Here is an 18,443-nt window from a genome sequence, read left to right on the forward strand (position 1 = left end):
AAACTGAACAATCCATTGCCCTCACCCACCTAATCCTGCACCTACACATCAACTCAGCCAATGAACACACCCGTCAACTCCTATCCTTAATAAAAGTCCTTAATCTTTCCTCTCCCACAGCCACACCGGCTGTTCAGAGCATCCTCCTACAGGCCAACCGTAAATTAGAACAGCATGCCACCCTCCACCTCAAAAAACTATCCAATCTCCTGGTTTCCCACCTCCGGAAAGGCAACTCACTCACCCTTCACAACCTTTCCAGCAAACCTCAACCTCCTCTCATTGCACACAAACCCAGTCTCTCCCATCTACTCAGTCTCCCACTTCCAGCTCCACTCCCTCCAAAACCTCAAAATTCCAATCAACACAATCTGGAACCACAACACCCTAATTCAGTAGTTAACCTTTACTCCAAACCTCTCTCCCAATCCGAAACCTCTGTCCTATCCAAAGGCCTCACCTTCAGCCCCACTCCCAGATTCAACCAAACAGCCCTCGTCAAAGATTTACTGTCCTACACCCGTACTCTCTGCTGGAAATATCACTTTGCCACGAAGAAAAATGATCCTAATCCTACTCCTAATGTTCCAACTCCCCAAGACACCATCCAAATTGAACCCTGCCTGGAACAGTTCCGTCCTCCGTCACAGCGGGACCCACCTCCTCTTCCTCAAAATCACCCTCTCCAAACCTTCCAGGAATTTCTGACTTCCAGCCTTGCATCTCAATCCTTCTTAAAAAACCTTAATCCTACACCCAACATCACCACTGCTGAAGCCCAGGCTATCCGTGATCTGAAGGCTGACCGGTCCATCGTCATTCTTCCGGCGGACAAGGGTTCCACGACCGTGGTACTTGATCGTCGGGAGTATGTGGCTGAGGGACTGCGTCAGCTTTCAGACAACACCACATACAAAGTTTGCCAAGGTAACCCCATTCCCGATGTCCAGGCGGAGCTTCAAGGAATCCTCAGAACCTTAGGCCCCCTGCAAAACCTTTCACCTGACTCCATCAACCTCCTGACCCCACCGACACCCCGCACCCCAACCTTCTACCATCTTCCAAAAATCCACAAACCCAATCATCCCGGCCGCCCCATTGTAGCTGGTTACCAAGCCCCCACAGAACGTATCTCTGCCTACGTAGATCAACACCTTCAACCCATTACATGCAGTCTCCCATCCTTCATCAAAGACACCAACCACTTCCTTGAACGCCTGGAATCCTTACCCAATCTGTTACCCCCGGAAACCATCCTTGTAACCATTGATGCCACTTCCTTATACACAAATATTCCGCACGTCCAGGGCCTCGCTGCGATGGAGCATTTCCTTTCACGCCGATCACCTGCCACCCTACCTAAAACCTCTTTCCTCATTACCTTAGCCAGCTTCATCCTGACCCACAACTTCTTCACTTTTGAAGGCCAGACATACCAACAATTAAAGGGAACAGCCATGGGTACCAGGATGGCCCCCTCGTACGCCAACCTATTCATGGGTCGCTTAGAGGAAGCCTTCTTGGTTACCCAGGTCTGCCAACCCAAAGTTTGGTACAGATTTATTGATGACATCTTCATGATCTGGACTCACAGTGAAGAAGAACTCCAGAATTTCCTCTCCAACCTCAACTCCTTTGGTTCCATCAGATTCACCTGGTCCTACTCCAAATCCCATGCCACTTTCCTTGACGTTGACCTCCACCTGTCCAATGGCCAACTTCACACGTCCGTCCACATCAAACCCACCAACAAGCAACAGTACCTCCATTATGACAGCTGCCACCCATTCCACATCAAACGGTCCCTTCCCTACAGCCTAGGTCTTCGTGGCAAACGAATCTGCTCCAGTCCGGAATCCCTGAAACATTACACCAACAACCTGACGACAGCTTTCGCATCCCGCAACTACCCTCCCGGCCTGGTACAGAAGCAAATAACCAGAGCCACTTCCTCATCCCCTCAAACCCAGAATCCCCCACAGAAGAACCACAAAAGTGCCCCACTTGTGACAGGATACTTTCCGGGACTGGACCAGACTCTGAATGTGGCTCTCCAGCAGGGATACGACTTCCTCAAATCCTGCCCTGAAATGAGATCCATCCTTCATGAAATCCTCCCCACTCCGCCAAGAGTGTCTTTCCGCCGTCCACCTAACCTTCGTAACCTGTTAGTTCATCCCTATGAAATCCCCAAACCACCTTCCCTACCCTCTGGCTCCTATCCTCGTAACCGCCCCCGGTGCAAAACCTGTCCCATGCACCCTCCCACCACCACCTACTCCAGTCCTGTAACCCGGAAGGTGTACACGATCAAAGGCAGAGCCACGTGTGAAAGCACCCACGTGATTTACCAACTGACCTGCCTACACTGTGATGCATTCTATGTGGGAATGACCAGCAACAAACTGTCCATTCGCATGAATGGACACAGGCAGACAGTGTTTGTTGGTAATGAGGATCACCCTGTGGCTAAACATGCCTTGGTGCACAGCCAGCACATCTTGGCACAGTGTTACACCGTCCGGGTTATCTGGATACTTCCCACCAACACCAACCTATCCGAACTCCGGAGATGGGAACTTGCCCTTCAGTATATCCTCTCTTCTCGTTATCCGCCAGGCCTCAATCTCCGCTAATTTCAAGTTGCCGCCACTCATACCTCACCTGTCTTTCAACAACTTCTTTGCCTCTACTCTTCCACCTCGACGGACATCTCTGCCCAAACTCTTTGTCTTTAAATATGTCTGCTTGTGTCTGTATGTGTGGATGGATATGTGTGTGTGTGTGCGAGTGTATACCTGTCCTTTTTTCCCCCTAAGGTAAGTCTTTCCGCTCCCGGGATTGGAATGACTCCTTATCCTCTCCCTTAAAACCCACATCCTTTCGTCTTTCCCTCTTTCCTGATGAGGCAACAGTTTGTTGCGAAAGCTTGAATTTTGTGTGTATATTTGTGTTTGTTTGTGTGTCTATCGACCTGCCAGCGCTTTTGTTTGGTAAGTCTCATCATCTTTCTTTTTATATATATATATATATATATATATATACCCACAGATGATGTGACTTACCGAACGAAAATGCTGGCAGGTCAATAGACACACAAACAAACACAAATATGCACACGAAATTCAAGCTTTCGCAACAAACTGTTGCCTCATCAGGAAAGAGGGAAGGAGAGGGAAAGACGAAAGGATGTCCTAAATGACAATTAAACAGATGGAAGATGTCAGTGCTGCCTCCCCAAGCGGACATGTGAAGTGAAGTCACACATTGAGGTAGTGGTGTTTTGTTTTTGTTTTTTGTGTGAGGAGGATAATGAAATCAGAGTTTATTCCACCAGGTCAGACCATAATAAAGTTTCCTGTTTAGACACTAGGAGAGGACAAAAGTGTGCAGTAGAAAGGTCTGATGTTTGTCAGCAAGTGACTGGTTTTCTCAGCATGACAGTGCCCATGTCTATAGCAACTATACACCCAAATAAGTACATGCCTAAAGTGTAAATCACTTTAATGAGAAACAAGTTTAGAAGTTCCATTCACAGTCCAAGTGTAATGCCATGCCAAATCTGATATGATGCAAAGAGTCCCAAGAGTTGAGTCAAGTTAACATGAGCATACAAGATAACAGAATGAAGTTGTGTGCACTCCGTTCTGGGATTATATGGGATTAATTGCTCATTGCTCGTAAGCGTCTCAAGGTGGCACCATCTATCGGCTGCACGTACTGTCCCCTATGCATCCAATGTTTGATCGTGCTGCTGAGCACTGGAGCAGGTGAGTTGAATAGTGACAGTAGCAGTCACTGAGGTACGTTATGAGAGTTGACTTAGTGTTACCGCAGTCCTCTCCCCTTGAAGGTGTGACTGAGATGCTGCAAATCCCCCAGCATCCATCCTCCCAGCTTGGGATGGCGCTCGGTATCTGGGGAAGTGATGTCCATATCATTCCGAGCACTGTCGGCTGTCACCCTTGGCAAGAACAGGAGCTCCCAGTTAGGCACAACTGGAGAATAGGGCTGAATATGGTCCGTGCAGTGAAGAATTCATCATACGCTTTGAATGAGATTATATTTCTGCTTGTAACCTGGCTTTTAGACTCATTTCATCTATTTTCAGTGGTTAATTTCTTATGGCAAGGGACTTCAGTTTTATGATTACACAGCAAGACTTCCTTACCCCACATTATGCTGGAACATAAAATCCTATCATACGGGTGCCAAAAAAAGTATAAAGTGTTTTCTTAAGCTATTCTTTTAAAAATCTATCTTACATGTCCAATTGTTGAATCCAGTTTGGAAGGAACCCCACCAATCGTATCAGACTTGGGCTGTGGAGTTGTGAGGTCTTAGCCACATGCAGCATTTCGTTACTTCTGAACCCAAGGAATCTTACGCAGATACTTCTGTTAAGGATGCCATCTTTAGATCGACTCCCAATAAGGAGGTCTGTCAACAGGCATTGTGGTTTTAAGGCCCTCTCCTTTGCAAAATTGTTCTTGTGCATTGGGCTGTCAGTTGGATTCCTGGGTGGAGATGGCTTCTGTCAAATTAGATGACGGTAGGCTCTCAGTTCCACTTCAGCTTCGGAAACTGACATCACAGTGGTGTGCTGTGTGTGGCTGCTGTGCTCCACACAGTCACATCTGCAGTGCACTAGTTCCCACAAGACTTTGCCTTCCTACCGCACTTGTTTTGTCCTCAGCAGTGGTCTTCTTGCTACTACTGTGGGAAGAAAGGACACATTGTGGCTCATGCTCCATCTTTGACCTCTCAGTCTACTAACACCGTCTGCCCTTCAAGTGACAATCTGGCAACTGCTTCTAACAAACTATTCATCAGTGTGTGTATATTAATGAGACACCCATACAGTTGCAAGTGATACAGGCACTACAGCATCACTTACAAAATCTAACGCATATCTGCACCTCGGCTCCCCACCATTTTCTCCTGCCTCGAGTCTTCTTGTCATTTATAGCAGGCAACAAATCTCTATTCTCGTACAGTCAATAGCAGATGTGGCATACGAGGCCCTGCTCCTCTCATTGACTTTCCTTATATTGGACAGTGTTGTTTTTTTGTTGGAATCTTGAGTGCTATGGCCTTTTTTCAACTTTATTTGGACCAACTCACAGAACAGGTCTCTTTTTGTATAGACTATCTAGCTGAAATTGTAGTCATGAGTCCCATCACCAAGGAACACTTATGGAACCTTTGGCTTCTGTTTCAGACACGGTGTGATGTGGGTCTCGAGTGCAAACTGAATAAATTACATTTCTTTCAGCGATCTATCGAATACCTATGATGCATCATTTGCTTTCGGGAGGTCCAACTGACAGTCACGTCGAGTTTATAGAGGCCCTCCCTCGTCTTGCTTACATCGAGGAGCTACATGCAGTTTTACGCAATGTTGCTTATTACCACAAATTCATTACACAGGCAGCTGTTATGGCATATCCTCTAAAGCAGCTGCCCAAAAATGGCACATTGATTCCTTGGATGCCAGCATGTGAACAAGCATTCAACAGTTTGAAAGACAGTCATCATTTGGACTTGTGCTTGGCCACATTTCAGCTGGGCTGACAGTTTGTTGTGGCTACAGATGCATCTCGGTAAGGCTAGTGGGCTACACTGGTCCTTTGGAATCCCAACTATTCCTATCAGCCAATACTACTTGTCTCAGACACCCCACACGGTGCAGAAGAATTATTCTCAGATTGAACAGGAAGCACTTGTCATTATTTACTCAATCAGAAAGATTCATGTGTTTCTACATGGTGTGAAGTTTCACCTGGTCATGGATCACACGTCCTTAGTCTCTCTCTTTAGCTGCACGGTGCATCTGCCAGTCAAGATGGCACACAGGTTTCAACAGCAGGCCAGTTCCTCAGCTGTTACCAGCATGAGATTCTGTTTTGCCTGATGGCTCAGCAGTCCAACCCAGATGGACTCTCATGTTTCCCAATGGGACCTGATCCCAGCTTTGACTGAGAGGAAATCCTCCACTTTTACCTTAACAAAGAAGCTCAGCAGACCATAGATGGGTTCCCTATTATGAGCTCATGCGGTCAGCTTAGATCTCATTCTCTGCCAGGTGAGGCAACATATCCACAGAGGGTGAGTGACCGGGTGGCCTCTGGCCTGAGCCTCAGATCCTGTCTGTAGTTATTTTCTTCTATGCCACAGACTGGCTCTTGTTGACAACAGAAGACACAGTGCTGCGGGCAGTGATTTGGACGTCCTTCCAGCAGAACAACCTGCACATCCTGCACTGTGGCCATGAGGGGGGGGGGGGGGGCATCAAGGACGAAGATGCTGGCTCATTGCCACGCGTGCTTGCTGTGGCCAATCATGGGATTGAACATTTACTCTCTGTTTGCCCCCAGCGTTCAGACCACCAACCTACTCTGCAGCAATGTTACTCACCATGAGCAGCACATATATAGCCTGAGGAATGTGTTCACCTGGATTTTCTCCTATCTGCACATATCTGTATATCCCATAGTGTAATATCCCAACACACACTGCTAAATGTCACAAACAACTTCCATCTTCATAGAAGCTTGGGAGTGGGAGGTGCCATCCTAAAAATGTCATGTCAAACTTCAATACAGTACAGTGATACTCCGCGATCTATAACACGCTGGTGTCCAAAATTAAAGCAACAAATGGAAATTTTGCAATGCTGCATTTATTTTGCCACAAAACAGTATAAACATGTTATGGTAAAGTGGACACAAGGTTAAAAATACAGAATGTAAACAACTGCAACACAGATAAGAATAGATAAAAATGTTCTTCACTTTTTCCAACTTAACGGATCTGCATACACATTCTGACAACTGATTAATGTGCTCAGTACGGGGTGTGACTACCACTGGCACCAATACAGGCACGATGACGACGGGGCAAGCTGCAAATGATGTCATCGATCTCGTGTCGAAGGAGTAATGCATGCAAGTATCGGAGAGTGGTCAGTGAAAGTTTACATGATGCAACCCCTCTCACCATGCATCCCAGACATGCTCTGTGAGATTCAAATCGGGAGAGCAAGCAGGTCACGCCATGGGTGCAATATCTTCTTTTTCCAAGAGAACAACCACCCACGATCTATGGCGTCGAGTGTTATCATCTGTCAGTATGAAGTCCGGGCCTACAGCACCTCACAACAACCGCACATGAGGTCCCGAGATCTCGTGACAATACCTGACGGCAGTTAAATCTTGCCAATTCACCCGTATAATTTCGTGAAGAGGTGTTAGTGTGGCCAACATAATCCCTGCCTGCACTTTTAGGGATCCTCCGCGATATCAGTCTCTTTTCACAGTGTTTCGGACCCGAAATTGAGTTCCACGTTCCCTCCAGATGCGAATCCATTGAGACTCACTCTCCAGACCAAATCGGGACTCGTCTGTGAGATAAACATCGGCCCACTGTTCGACCGTTCAGGTGGCATGCTGACAACTGCACTCTAGACGTTCCCATCTGTGAGGTACACGTATGACTGGTCTCTGACAGTAGAAGCCACTCTGCCGAAGCCTTCTGTGCACCGTCAGCCTCGATACGACACATCCAGTGGATGCTGTGGGGTCAGATGTCAGTTGCTGTGCAGTACTAAGCCAAATAAGAATCCTCTCTTTCTGATGTCACAAATGGTAGCCCCTGACATGGTGTTCGGGATACGGTTTCGGTCTCTCTAAACTGTTTCCACACCTGAGAAATAACGGAACAATTCACATTAAGCCTTTTCCACTGTCCTGCTTCCATTCTTCCTATGGCTCTCCACTGCAGAGAGTCTGGTAGGTGTCTTCTCTGTGCCGCAGTGCACCGTCTTTGACTGTGCACACAGCATCTGTGGATGAGGGACTACCGGGAGAACACTATCCTGCTCGATAAGTGCCCTGGCCTCATTGTTGGTGGAATGCCATATTCTGTACACAACACAATCGTACAGATGTCTCTTGACAGTTTGTATGATTACATCATGAATTAGACACAGAATAGAGAAACAGGGGTTTTTTGCTTTAATTTTGGACACCGAATAATAGTCCTTTCAATCAAATACGTGCAAGGAGCAAAAATGTTACAGTTTTGGCACTACAGACAGATCAAAGTCTGAGTTGGAAAACCCACTGCCTGGAATTACTGAAGCACCTTTTGTTCAGCATATGTTAGCATATGTGTGATAACTGCTATAGATGATTTAAAAATAAAGAAATGTATTTATGTAGTTATGTTCACCAGTGAGTTCTGGAACCTTTCTTTTGGGCAGAGGGGCTAGGTTCAACTTAAGGGGATAGTAGTTCCAGAAAACAGAATTGTGTTACAATAATTATAACAGGTGTTTGTTCTAGGACATCCTGCTGAGATTCTTTTCATATAACTTAGTATTTGAAAGCTATTTCACAAATAGATACATTTTTAATGTCCTTAGTCATTACTAATACCTGTCTTTTCTCACAAAAAGAGGGGGAAAATAACAATTTGCCATCAGGAATATAAATGATCTCTAGATTTAGATCAGTGCAGGAAGTAGTCAGGTTGGTGGCAGCACACGTATTCAACAACTTGCTGGAGTTTCAGACTGAAGTAAAGAACATTCTGTTGGGTAACCCCTCCTACTGCATTGCAAATATCTTCACAGAAACACTTAAAATTGAGGGTTAGGTTACTTTATAATCAAAATTAGCACTGTAATACAATAATGTTTTGTGGTCACGACTTAAGTGATTATAACACACATAAGTAAAATGTACATGTTTGAGTACTTTTCACACCCCAGAGCTGCCTCTGTACAAGATCCATAGAATATAACTACTGTACAGTATGTGCTGTGATGCAATAAACATTTTAACGCTTTTTCAAACCTGCCTGTTTCAGTCCACAACAAAGAAATTACTCTTCCCATTGTTCAGCTGTTCCCTAGAGCCCTTCGAAGCACGATGTTCAAACTTGGTGTACAGGAGAGACACTTTCCTGATAAAAGGAGTTTGTTTTCTCACAGCTGGGATGTGGCTAACAAGGATTGTGTGAATCGTAGGGATGTTTCGTGAAAAGTTACCGGTGGAGCTTATGTAGCTACGGCGATGTCAAGAATATCAGCTGTTGATTGTTCACTCGCCATTGCTGGACTGTGTCTCATGTAGTGGCAATATCGGACCCACCGTACAGATTGGGTTAGGACCTGGAGGGAAGTTAATCTAAACAAAAAGTTTCCTATCGTCTGTGATTAGAAGTAGCCCTACCCAAAGTAGATAATGTAGTTTATCCTGCAGTATCCAAATATGGCTGCATTTTTCCATATGAATTCCAATTTTTGTTTCCTAACAAGGTCTGTTGGTATGTTCCAAAACTTTAATGTTTGCCAGTGGCACAACTGAGCTAATCTAATTAAACTGTTACCAGACTAGCTCAGAAGATAGCAGTATGAGCCTGTGAGTGCTTTACACCTAACAGTTTAAATCCTTATCTCTCACAACAGGGTTAGTAAGCACACTGGGCTCACATACAGGAGGACTGTAGTTCAAATCTGTGTCTGGCTATCCAGATTTAGGTTTTCCGCAATTTTCTTAAATCGCTTCAGGCAAATCTCGAGAGGGTTCCTTTGAATGGGCACGGTCTACTTCTTTTCCCATCCTTGAAGCAATCTGAGCTTGTGTTCCATTTTTAATAGCATCAATGTCAACAGGACATTAAACCCTGGTTTTATGTATACAAACTGAAGTGGCAAGTGAAAATTTGTACCAAGGCTGGGAATTGAACTCGAGTCTCCTGCTTACTAGGCAGATGCGTTAGCCACTAAGCCATCTTGGCGCAGCATTTCACACAACTGCACGGATTACCCTGGCTCGCCTCTCCTCGATTCACATTATCGTTGCCGCTCCATACTACTTTTAATTCCCCCCTTAAACGTGAACAGAACTACAGAATTACTGAGGCTCCGTGTTTTGGAATACCACCTCAGCATCAAACGTAAATGGAGGATCCAGCCTGAAATGCAGGTGCAAGTACTAATGCAAATGGCATGGCACAGTTTCAGAGACTTCGCTGGTCTTGTACAGATACGATTTTTTTGTGTATATATACTGAAGCAGCGAGTGAAAATTTGTATCAAGGCTGGGAATCAAACCCGGATCTCCTGCTTACTAAGCAGTTGTGTCAGACTGGGGCAGCAATGAGCAGTTAGATCGGCAGGGGGGGGGGGGGGGGGGACATGCCGGGCTAATCTGTGCAGTTGTGTGAACCACTGCGCCAGGAGGGTTTAGTGGCTAACGCACCTATATAGTAAGAAGACCTGGGTTTGACTCCCAGCCTCGGTACAAATTGTCACTTGCTGCTTCAGTCTACATACATAAAATCATATTTTTCTGAGGCCAGTAAAGACTCGGAAATAGTGTCATTTCATTTAAACCCTAGTCTTCATTCTTCCCTTTTTTATCTCAGAAATACTAATATTATTCAGTTTCAGACAAGTCAAAAGGCATGTTTGAACTGTGAGAAATCATTAATGACTGTACTCTAAATGAAACACACTGTGGAAATTTCTTTGCGTGGAGCTGCTTAACAAGTCAGGATGGAGTCGACACACAGATAAAATAAGCAAGAAACTCAGTTCAGTGTGTTTTGCCCTTAGAAGTCACTTCTGTATGTTGACCTAAAGACAAGAGTGTTGGTTTGTTTTGCATGGTTTCACTCCCTATCTTCTATAGCAGTTCACATAAAGTGAAGTAAGTGTTTGTTCAACAGAAGTAATCAGTATGGATATTGTGTAAAGTAGATAATTGAGCAACTTGTAGAAGAGTTTCTAAGGATCTGGAAGTTCTTACATTCAGTTCCCAATACATTTACTCCTGTATGCTTTTAGTTGTTGTGTCAAGATATTTGAGAAGTTTCTATCTAAGGTAAAGCAATAAATTGGGAATTCCTACCAATTGGAAAGAAAATTAAAAACATACCAATGTCTTGTGAAATGCACACAAGGAGAAAATTAGAGAAATGAGAGCCTTTGCAGTTTGTGCGTGGAACAGGAAGGGGGGAAGAGAGATTGGTGGCAGAGATAGCTCTGCCATACAATGTGAGGTGGCTTGAGTAGTATAATTGTACCCTGCAAGAAAAAAGAACTGTGTTCAGTGGCATGAGTTTATAATATGTGGGTATGTTCCCTGATGTATCGACACACGTACTGTCATTTTATTCCTTCTTCTTTCTGTGGTTTTGGCACATTCCATCCCCCACCAATTCTGTGAAGAACTTCCTAACGTCTTGTCGTATCAGTTTACTTAAATGTTGAGTGTACGACAAACATTTAAAGGGAAAAATCACAACACTATGTTGAGAAAGCAACTCACATAAAATTCAATCATATAAATGTATCACCAACTTCTGAAATTACGAAAATTGTTTATTCCCTCAAAAATAAAAGCTCGTCTGGTTTTGATGGTGTTTCCACTAATGTACTAATGATTTAATCACATACAATAAGCTCTGTCTTCTCTGAAATATGTTATCCATCACTAGCTCAAGAATTTCCAGAGAGTGAAATATGCCATTGTTAAACCCCTCTTGAAGAAGGACGATACGAGATAACATCAGTAACAATTGACCAGTTTCAGTACTGACATTTTCTAAACTTTTTGACAAGTTGATTTATTATAGAATAATCTCTCATGTAAGCTCCAACAATATCTTCAGTAAATCACAGTTTGGATTTCAAAAGAGTTACTCTACTGAGAATGCCATGTACATGTTCACTCAGCAAAATTTACAAACGTTAAATAAGAGAACAGTGCCAGTTGGTATTTAGTACAATCAAAATAAGGCATTCGAGTCTGTGAATTACAGTACTATCTTAGATAAACAGAACTTTTATTTAATTGATGGTATAGCCAAGCAATGGATAATGTCAGATCTAACCAAAAGAATCAACCATTTTAGTCTGGGGACATTGTTCTGATTGGGGAGAATCACATATGGGTGTCCTCGAGGCTCAATATTAGGTCTGCTATTATTCATCATATGTGTAAGTGATCTTCTGGCTAATGTACATGAAACAGAAATAGTTATTTCTGTAAATGACCTAGTGTTGTAATCACTCCAAGCATACATATAGCACCAGAAGAATGGTAAACAAGGTTCTTAAAAGTATCACTGAAGGGTTTTCTGTGAATGGTATCACCTTGAATTAAAAAAATTCATTCAGTTTTGCACATCTTGGGGTTGCTATACCAATGTAAGTGTAACATAATTAGGGAAATAATATATAGATTGGACGGTTCAAAATTTGTAGGTATCCATGTTGATAGAAATTTAAATTGGTAAAAGCACATTTTGGAACTCCTGAAACAACTTAAATCAGACACATTTGCACTTGGAATCATAACAAAACTTGGGGAGAGACAGATCTGTAAGTGTATATATTTTGCGTATTTTCATTCAAGAATTTAATATGGAATAATGTTGTGGAGTAATTCATCTATAAGAAAAGGAAGTCTTCATTACTGAAAAACATACTATAAGAATAATACGTGGTGCTCACTCATGATCGTCTTGTAGACATTTGTTTAAGGAGTTGGGCATTCTGACTAGTGCTTCACTGTATATTTATTCCCTCACGCAGTTTGTTTTGAAAAATCCAGTGCTACTCAAAATGACAAAAGGAAAAATGAAATTCATTACTCCACATTAAAGTTGTCTTTAGCACAAAAAGAAATACCCAATGCTACAACTAAAATTTTTGATAACTTACCCAGTGTTATAAAATGTCTGACTGACAAAAAGAAAAATTTGAAAACAAGATAAAGTTTCTCATCGACAACTCCTTCTCTTTCATAAAAAAAATTCTGTTATTGTGATGTGTAAAAGGTGGTGGGCAGGAATTACTAACATGAACGAAAAATGACTCATTCTACTTTAAAGTTTATCGTGCAGTTGAATTGTGGAACATGAATCTAACTAACTTGATTTTCAACACTTCCTATAGCATCACAGCTCAGCTGGATTCTCATCCTTTCCATAGAAAATACACCTACTGCTTGTAAAATTTGAATTAGTTAAATCTTAATTTCTTTGTTTTCTGACCCTCCTGTTCCAGGAAGCTCCGCTCCTTAATGAGGACTGCAGAACACAACAAATGAATAAATGAGTTTCATATGACTGAGTATGAGTGTTTCATATATATACTGGAAAAGAAGTCATTTCATGTCGTAAAATTTTAATTAGTGTCTAACAAGGTATACTGGCAATAAACAACGGTGTATCGAGGTAGGACTTCCTTGTATCAATGTAGGAATTCCTTACCAGCACAAAAAAAGAATGTTTTACCATGTTACATACCAGGAGGCACAGGCCTATCAACATACATAAGCTTATGATGTAGTTGTACACCTCCAAGTATTCCCCACGAGGCACATTACAGTGTGTGGTGGAGGGAACTGTCATTTCACCTCAAACCTGTTCTGCTTGCAAATGGTGCACAGGACATGTAATATAATACCTTGTGCGAGGTCTAAATTCTCTTTATTTTCCATTCACAATAATTTTACAAGCTGCGTGTGAGGAGGAAGCAGTATCTAGCTTTTGACTTCATGGAACATATTTTCTCAAAATATTAACAGTAAGCTTCTGCACAGAGCAGAATGCCTCCTGTAACATCTGCCACTGGAATTCATAGGATTTCTGTTACAGTGTTGCACATACTATATAATGCAGAGAGAAAACTGGCTGGCGTTTGCTGGATTTTCTCTATTTGCTCTTTTAAGGGGGGACATATGTGAAGTTGCAGTACTTTGAAAAAAATCTGAAGTTCTGAAGGCAATGTAACTAAATTTGGCACAGTTGTTAAAGAATATCATATGGATACACACACGTTTTCATGCTTATTGAAGTTATATGTTTTCTTCTTCTTCTTCTTCTTCTTCGCAGATGGATCACTTAGGACCACGCGTAATCAACATTTGTTTACCTTCCTTTTCGCCCAGTATTCCTTCATAAACAACGAATGGGCTAGCTTTCATTGCATAGACCATGTATGTCAGTTAGTTTTTCTCTCTTCTTCCTCAAAACCCCGTGTGTTTGTGATTTTTCTGATTTCATTTCTATCATGAAGATTTGGAGACCCTAATTCTCTCAGGTCTTTTTCCGTCTGTTTGCACGAGTTCGGTCTTGTAGTTTTGTTCTTTAAAAATGTATGGATTTTGTGCATTAACCTGTTTGAGTCCATTCTTTCTAAGTGCCCCATGAATTGGATTCTTCTCATGCGCATTGTGTCTGTTATTTTGGAGATATTTTTATATATTTCTGCATTGGGTTTTGGATAATGCACACCATCTTTAGTTCTTGGTCCTAGGATTTTCCTCATTATTTTACGTTCTTTCACTTCTAATTCCTCTTTTAGTGTTCTGTGTTGAAGGTTTAGTGTCTCAGATGCGTAGAGAGCTTCAGGTCTAATTACTGTTGTACAGTGTCGTATTTTGCAGTTCCACGAGAGACTCTTTTTGTTGTAAATGTTTTTTGTTAACTGAAACGCCGTCTCCATTTTCTGGACTCTTGATCTGACAGATTTCTTTTCATTACAATTTTCTGTAATCCATTCACCTAAATATTTAAATTCTTTTACTCGAGAGATGTAGTTATTACCAGTTTTGAGATCAGAAGGTGCATCTTGTTTTTTCAAATGAAATTTGTAATCCTATTTTAGCTGCCTGTTCTTGTAGTAATTGTAGCTGTTTCTGTGCATTGGTAATGTCTTGTGCGATCAGTGCCATGTCATCAGCAAATGCTAAACAGTCTACTTCTATGCCCTTATGTCTTGGTCCCAGTCTGTGTGCTGGTGCACCTGCTTTTTTCCATTCTCTAACAACTTTTTCAAGAGCACAATTGAAGAGCACTGGGGACAGTACATCCCCTTGTCATACTCCTGTGTCTATTTCAAATTCTGTGCTCAATTCTTCCATAAATTTTACTTTGGATTTGGTCTCCGTGAGTGTTTCTTTTATGATGTTTGTTGTCTTTTGATCTAGTCCAAATTCTGCTAACACTTCAAAAAGGGATTCTCGGTCTATACTGTCATATGCTTTTTTAAAGTCGACAAACGTGATGACATAACTTTTGTTTGAAGTACTATGTAAATATTTCATTGAGTTTTTCAAGTTAAGGATTTGTTCTACGCATGATCGACCTTTTCTGAACCCACCTTGGTATTCACCTAGTTTTGAATCCAGCTGAGGTTCTGCACGGTTTAGTAGGGCTTTAGACAGAATTTTGTATGTTATTGACAATAAAGAGATTCCACGATAGTTGTTGGGGTCTGTTTTAGTTCCTTTTTTGTACAGAGGATGTATGATTGCAGTCTTCCAATCTGTGGGGGTTTTTTCAGTTTTCCAGATTTCATGTATAATTTCTTTGAGTTTTGCAATAAGATTTTCTCCTGCATTTTTCCATAATTCTGCGATGATTTGGTCTTCTCCTGATGCTTTGTTATTTTTCGGTGACTCTCTTGTAAACTTGGTGGCTTTGAGTCTGGTTTTCGTTGTGTACGATGGAACTCAAATTTTTCTGCAGGCTTTTCACAATTCAGTAATTTAGAAAAGTATTTTGCAAGAATTTCACAGTTTTCGGTGTTGGTATGAGCAATTTCCCCATGGTCATTTTTGAACTGGAGTGATGGAGGAGAATACTTTGTTAGTTTTTGTTTGAATGCTCTGTAGAAATTTCGGGAATTGTTTTTCTTGAAATCATTTTCTATGTCTTGCAATTTTTTGTCTTCGTGTTGTTTACGGACTGTTCGTATTGCTTTTGTGACTGTTTTCCTGGTATCTTTGAGATCTTCCAGGGTCTTTTGATTTTTGTTGCACAACCAATTTTGCCACGCCTGTTGTCTGAGATTTATCAGTTGGTCACACTCATCTGTCCACCATGGGTGTTCACGTGTTCTTGTTTGCGGTGCTACAGGTTCAGCTGCATTTAAAAGTCCTGCTTGCAGTTGTTGCCAGTTTTGTGGTTTTAAATTTTGTGTTTCTTTTGTAAATTGTTCATTGCCATTTATCTTTTGTACATCATATTTATGGTGTGGAGATTTCTTAGTGAATTTTCTTTTTTCTGGAATGACATCTAGGGAGAATTTTGTTGGGTAATGGTCGGAATCTAGGTCTAGTCCATTAAGGACTTTAAGTTTCATGATTTCTACTGTATTTACTTGGGAGATCATTACATGATCCAACTGATATTCACCTAGTAATGGATTAGGTGAGATCCAAGTTTTCGTTTTCAAGGCTCTTTTCTTGAAAAATGTTGATTTGAAAAATAGGTCAAGGTTTTTGCAGATTTCAATGAGTCGCATGCCATTCCGGTTGGTCTGTGTATGCCCTGACCATTTACCTACCCAATATCGATATTTCTCTTCTTTACCGATTTGTGCATTGAAATCGCCCATAAGGATTTTGACGTGGTTATTTGGGATTTTTTGGAGAATATTATCTAATTGGTTCCAGAATTCTTCTACTTCTTCTGTTTTGTTTTTGTTAGTGATGTTAGTTGGTGCATGTTCGTTGATTAGGGTGTATATCTTATTAGCTGATTTTATTGTCATCGTGGAGAGCCGACCCGAGTAAGATTTGAAAGTTGCGACTGAATCAAGTATTGATGTGTATCTACTATAAATCCAGTTCCAAATTGTGGACAATTTGCCATGGCTCGTTTTCCAGGTTTTCCTTTGTATATCCTGTATCCTTCCGAATCAAAAGGATTTTCATCTGTATATTGTGATTCCTGAAATGCAGTAATTTTGATTTTACGTTCTCTGGATTTGTCCAGGATGTTTTTTAGTTTTCCCATTTTTAAGAGAGAATTTGCATTAAATGTCATTAGCCAAATTCTAGATTTTGGTTTGATTTTGTTATTACGGGGTTTTGAGGTACTCCGATTTACCTCCATGCACACTTCTGTGGTCTCCCCAGAATCCGAATAGACCACTTGTGGTTTTTCAACTGTGGGATTTGACCCACTGGGGTAATTTGTCTTTGAAGGTGCTGTATCCATGTTGATTTAATTGGACTGGGTTTGTGACTGAAATTGAGATTTCAGTCTGGTTAAGCTCAGCGTTCCACTTCTGAGTTTTATAGATCAGCCGCCACTAACATGTGGAACAGACGCTGTAGGGTTACCGCCACTAACCTGTGGAACCATCGTGCCCTTTGTCCAAATAACCTTGGACGATAGCTTTTATAGTATCCCAAAAAGCAAGCTTGCCTCTTCTGCCATTTCCGCCGTACCGATGATCTTCATCTCCGCCTTCACTGCCGTTGAGGTCTTCACCCTGTCCCTGGCAAGGGGCCCTCATGAGGTACTATCACCCGGGCCAGGTGAACCAAGGTTTCTTATATGTTTTAATTATAAATAATTGAAATTTTTTCAACAAGGTGAGTACAAATGTCCCTTCTATGAAATTCTGTCAGACTGGAATTAATGTTCTTGTGTACAAAGTTTGATATATCATTATTACAAATATCTGTGGAACAGAATATTGATACCTTCTTTTGCTAGATTTTTACAGCTATTCAAATTCCTAGGAAAAAAAAATCTTTGAGGTTTGCCTTACTATAGTAGTAAATGAAAATTCCTTCCACAGAATGTTTCACTATAGTAGTGACTGATTTATGCCAAATTTAATTACATAAAATTGGCAAAATGTAGATTATGGGAAGCCTTAGTTAAAGATTTGACAGTGTTTATATTAGGCCTTACCTTATCAGTGCAAACAAGTGCAAAACATATGCTTTCTCCTTTTCATCCTCAAGTAGTCTTTACTTTGCTTGTCCTCTTAGGTTAATCTGATTTTCAAATTGAGTAACAGTAATGTCAGCAGCACCAATTCTCCTGCTTGTGATTTCCTTCAATGTCGCCAGTATGAAAGCTCTTGGATCAAATACTAGCCTCTCTAGAGTCTGTAGTCTGCAAGATTAGTACAGTTAAAAACTAAACAAGCATCATATGGTGCAAATTCATCAGCAGTTGTGGAAACAAATGTTGTCTTGGGGCATGGTTACCCTACCGGGGAGTTGGAAATTTCATTAGGATTCTGAGTTTTCCATGCGCATACAGAATCCGCTAAACACCAAAATATTCCCCACATCGTGGCTCCATAAAACTGTAAGAAAACACTGCTGGAATAAATAATATGTGGAAATACAGGACAACAAAGGGGTGTGGCCCATGCAAGCTTTTGTTAATTATTATTTTTATCACACTTAGAAGTGGAAATGGAAGATAATATTGGGGAACTGAAATTTCAGTTCCATGTAGTAAATGAAGAACCAATAAAAAAAATTCTCACTGTTTTGGTCACTTTCAGAGACGTCCTCACTTAATGATACCCAGTGAAGGAATATGTAAGGTTCAGTCAATTCAGTTATTTTTTTTTATTTATTTATTTATTTATTATTATTATTTTTTTTTTT

General features: G+C 41.5%; 1 protein-coding gene across 8 annotated transcripts in view; it reads left to right on the top strand.

The window, feature by feature from the left end:
• LOC126210090 (F-box/LRR-repeat protein 17-like) overlaps positions 1–18,443 on the top strand; it is a 110,786-nt gene that overhangs the window by 56,335 nt on the left and 36,008 nt on the right. The window lies entirely within an intron of this gene.

The sequence above is a fragment of the Schistocerca nitens genome, chromosome 10 (genome assembly GCF_023898315.1).
Source record: "Schistocerca nitens isolate TAMUIC-IGC-003100 chromosome 10, iqSchNite1.1, whole genome shotgun sequence".
Lineage (NCBI taxonomy): Eukaryota > Metazoa > Arthropoda > Insecta > Orthoptera > Acrididae > Schistocerca > Schistocerca nitens.